This window comes from Poecilia formosa, unplaced genomic scaffold (assembly GCF_000485575.1).
Source record: "Poecilia formosa unplaced genomic scaffold, Poecilia_formosa-5.1.2 Scaffold707, whole genome shotgun sequence".
In the NCBI taxonomy this organism is placed as follows: Eukaryota; Metazoa; Chordata; class Actinopteri; order Cyprinodontiformes; family Poeciliidae; genus Poecilia; species Poecilia formosa.
This window is the reverse complement of record NW_006800646.1, coordinates 13,044-17,417: the sequence shown is the minus strand read 5'-3', so window position 1 is coordinate 17,417 and position 4,374 is coordinate 13,044. Positions and strand designations below refer to the sequence as shown.

The 4,374-nt window shown below is 35.9% G+C and overlaps 1 long non-coding RNA gene across 1 annotated transcript in view; it reads right to left on the bottom strand.

Moving 5' to 3' along the window:
• LOC107834657 (uncharacterized) overlaps window positions 1-1,753 on the bottom strand; it is a 3,506-nt gene extending 1,753 nt beyond the window's left edge. Inside the window, exon 1 of the long non-coding RNA XR_001660465.1 lies at window positions 1,672-1,753. This is a non-coding gene — a long non-coding RNA (uncharacterized LOC107834657). The remainder of the gene's footprint in view (window positions 1-1,671) is intronic.
• Window positions 1,754-4,374: the final 2,621 nt, after the last annotated feature.

Genomic DNA, 4,374 nt, shown 5'->3' with positions numbered 1-4,374 from the left:
AGCTACTTTGATCAATCACATTCTTAAAGTTGATTGATTTGATTTATTATTAGCTGTTTGTAGCGACTGCTAATTACCTTGAGAAATTTTGAACTTGAATTACGAAGTGCACTTTTCTTTTTAAAAGGACTTTTTTTCCTTATTTTTATAAAATATGAAGTGGTTGTCAATACATAGCAGTATGTATTTGTTTTTTTTCCCCATTTAGCTTATATAAATATAACATTTATATATGAATTTAATGTATGTTTTCTGGCCTTTTAGGTCAGGTTTTTTTTTCTCCCCCTTCATCGACTCGCTTGATGACGGAGGATGGCGAGCTACCCACACACCACCTGGTGGTAGGAAAAAGAAAGACATTCTCCACACAGGAAAACCAAACGACACTTTTCACACAGGAAAACCAAACGACACTTTCCACACAGGAAAACCAAACGACACTTTCCACACAGGAAAACCAAACGACACTTTCCACACAGGAAACAAAATAAACTCTAAGGGAGTATCTAAAGGAAAAGAACAATTATCCCGTTGCTCTTGGACTTTTGAACTATATTTAGTTTTGAAGTATTATTATTTCTTTGTTGGGTTGGGTTTTTTCCCCGTCCTTGTTTCTTTTGAACAATTTATTTTTGTTTAGTTTTTTTTGTTAGTATTATTATTATTATTGTCATTATTATTATCATTATTATTTCTACTGCAATAAATAGCAATACAAACAAAGCTCTTCGCATCAGTTGCATCAATTATCCACCCAATCATGACTCCATGCCGTACCTATTTCTGATTTTATAAAGTGGTTAACACTAAGCCCTGCAGTCAGACCTGCCCACTTAATAGAAGCGTTGCACAAGACATATTTTATTGTTCAGATTGTTCCTATTGTATAAACATTCTTATAGATGTTGACACTTGACTATAAATAACTTAGAAATTTTGTATCTGTTTAGTGTACAAACTAAGTTAACTGCAGAGTTTATTACTATGTTCGTCAAGATATTTTATAAAGTAGCATACTGTTGAATTGGTATGCTATAAGGTTTGTAGAAAGACACAGTTTTCATTGCCGCATTTAAATGAGGAGGTCGAGAAGTAAATGGTGAATAATACATGCCTCCCAGTGTTTATAGTTATTACACCCGACATGAGAAAACTTAAGCCGTAGAGATCACTGTTGCATCGTAAACCAAATATTTGTATTGCATTGAGAATGTACGCATCAGCCATTATAACTTACAAGATGTACATAATGGAGTTCTGGATAACATATTTGTTTGACAGATTTGTGTAAAGATTGGCCAAATTTCATTATTATTATTATTATACACATTTATACATAGCTACATAAAGGATTAAATAGGCTCATTAAACATTGAGGAAAGTTACCAGTGATTGTACTAAACAAAATGAAAGTGCAGATGTTCAGACAGAGATGTTAGTATACAGCAGAAGGAACAAAAGATCTTAAATGGCTCCGTTCTCCAGTGACAGGAGAGGAGCCTGTTGGTGCGACTACTCCTCTGAGCAAACAGATGTTTTGTAGACGGTTCCTGATTTTACATTCAATGAAAATCTTCTCCATCATTTCATTAATACAAAGTTTTTGTTCCTAGTTTAACATTTCTTATTTCTCAGTTTGATTTTCATAAACTGAAGTTTGGTTCCTCTTACCTCGATGTGGGCTTCTTATCTTTACCATTTTTCTTCTTTTTTGTTTCAGGCATATTGACTTTTAATCCTGCTGACAACAGAAACAGTTACACTCAGGAAACAAAAAAACAGACGTTTTCTGACTAACCACTCACTGGCTCTGTGATTTCTTAGTGCTACTCAGACCAACCAGACCTGTTTCAACAATCAGTGACTCGTTTTACAATCCCCAGTGAGTTATTTAATGCCTAATATCCTGATGGAATGATGGTGCTATACATATTCTGCTTACCAGGGGGAGACATGAGACACCTACCCAGGGAGCTGTGTCAGATGAGGTGGCGTGTGAACAGCTGAAGTCAGTTCACTCCAAAGCTCAATAGCATTAAAACAGAAACAATTAGAATAGAATAGAATATTGTCCCACACTGGGGGAGTTCAGACATACTTTATTAATCCCATGAGGAAATTAAACATTGTTGTAACTCAAATCATGATATTATCTTCAAAGAATTGAGGAAGGATTCCCAGTAGCAGTCTTGAAACAAAACTGAAGGGGCCTCTGACTAAAGACTGTTGTGGTACCATAGTTTTAGGACCATCATGACATGCTAAGATCTCAATATCCAGGAGGTTGAGAGACATGTTACACAGTATCATGTCCTGGACAACACCAGCATTTGTTGGCTAGCACAGACAAGATAAGATAAAAGAGCAAATATCTTTCCAGTTACACAGCATCTAAAAACAGATCAAATAATTGTCCAACCAAAAAATATATGAAAAATTATTAACATAAGTTCACAAAGAGCCAAAATCAGATCTAACAGCTGCTCCAACATGCTGCCACAATGAGCAGCACTTCTAAAAAAATATCTTTATCATCTTATGTGTTTTAAATTATAATATACCAGAAAGCTTTTCCTTAACAGTGCACACAATCGTTGTTTTGATTTTGTGTTTGGGCTCTATGACAAAGAAGAAAGAAACTTGTTGGGAGATAGAAGATAAGAAAATGAAAATGCAGGGTGACTATGTCAGTCACACCTTTTGATGTGATGATNATCAATTATCCACCCAATCATGACTCCATGCCGTACCTACTTCTGATTTTACAAAGTGGTTAACACTAAATCTTGCAGTCAGACCTGCGCATTTAATAATAGCGTTACATATTGGTTAATCCGTGTTTTCCCTGAACACCCCCTGGATTTAAATGGTTCCTTCCTGCTTGGCACACTTCATCAGCAGTCTGAAAAAGACAAGAACTACTGTGACAGCTACTATGCTTCCAAGAAAAATAATAAAATCAGGTTTTCAAAAAACAAAAACAAAAAAAAAACACAAAACAGAGAGAGAGAGAAACATGAGGGTCAATATGTAAGTTTTTCTCTGAGAAAGGTGGGTAGACTGCATAAGATTACCAACTATTTCACACAGTTAGCTTAGCTACAGACTGCTGTTTGCCTCCATTTCACTAGCATTTAATGAATTAAAGGAAAAAATACCAACATATTCATATATTTAACTTCTACCTGTGCCTTTTACCACACTTAACAGCAGGTGAGTCAGTCACCTGCTGTTTATTTCATATGTTTTAATGAAATAAAATAGCTACTGCAGTGTACGCAGAGCATTACAAGAACAAAGAACGGCTTTCAGTGAGGCTTCAGTCCTATAGGACTTAGTCAAGATCCGTCCAGAAGAATCGTATCGTTCCTGAATGTCATATTACTATATTCCACTTTGGTCACAGCGTTGTCCCATATTTGCGACACCTCAGTCAACACCTCCACACAATAATTCAGCGCATGAATGACAACTTTTTTTCATCTTAGATGCAACATGTGTGCCTCAGTCAGTAAAGTACAGATACACGAAAATTGTACTTAAGTACAGTAACGAAGTACTTGTACTTCGTTACTTTCCACCACTGTAAGAAATCATTATTTTGTGGTAGGTCATGCACGCTTTGCCGGTAATATGAGCTGCGGTGCAGAGCATCAAAGGTCCAAAGCACCAGTAGAAGGTAAGTAAGCAAAACAATGTCCCAAAAAAGGATTTATCCTTCAGGGAGAAAGAAAAGAGGAAGAATAGAAAAAAGCCAAGATAAAGGTTTGTTTTAATGTGTCTTCGTAATATAATGTAATGTAAAGATTAGTAAAGCTGCTAATAGAAAATTAGCTTTATAGCGACCTTGAATAGTTCAACAGCTAAACATTTATGCTAGTGTCTTTGTGTGAAGCTGAGTTTTAACTTGAAATTAGTTGATTATCTTGTTTCACTCTGTATATATCTGATTTATTTTGGTTTCAAAACAGCGTGACAGCATTTAGGAATAATTAAAACTTCTCAATGTTTCATATTGTCTAACAAAATGTTTTTACATCGGGCTACATGGCTGCTACATTAATATATTGATGAGATACTCTAAGGTGTAGCTTTGCGCTGTTTGCTGCTGATCATTTATGTGGCTAAAACAAACATGTTTTACATGAACTTATAAGGTTCATGTCAAACTTCTGTTAAAATCATTTCAAGGCTCAGAATCAACCTGGTACCAGTACCGGTCCACATTAGCCGTTTTTGCACTGCAAGGAACGGAACGGCACGCTTCGGTCCGGTTCCACCCGTACTGCAGCCTGTTGTGTTTGCATATAACTGAGGGCGGCATCGAAGCTGTACCCGACATGATTATTTTTGAAACGAAACAATGGTTTCGAT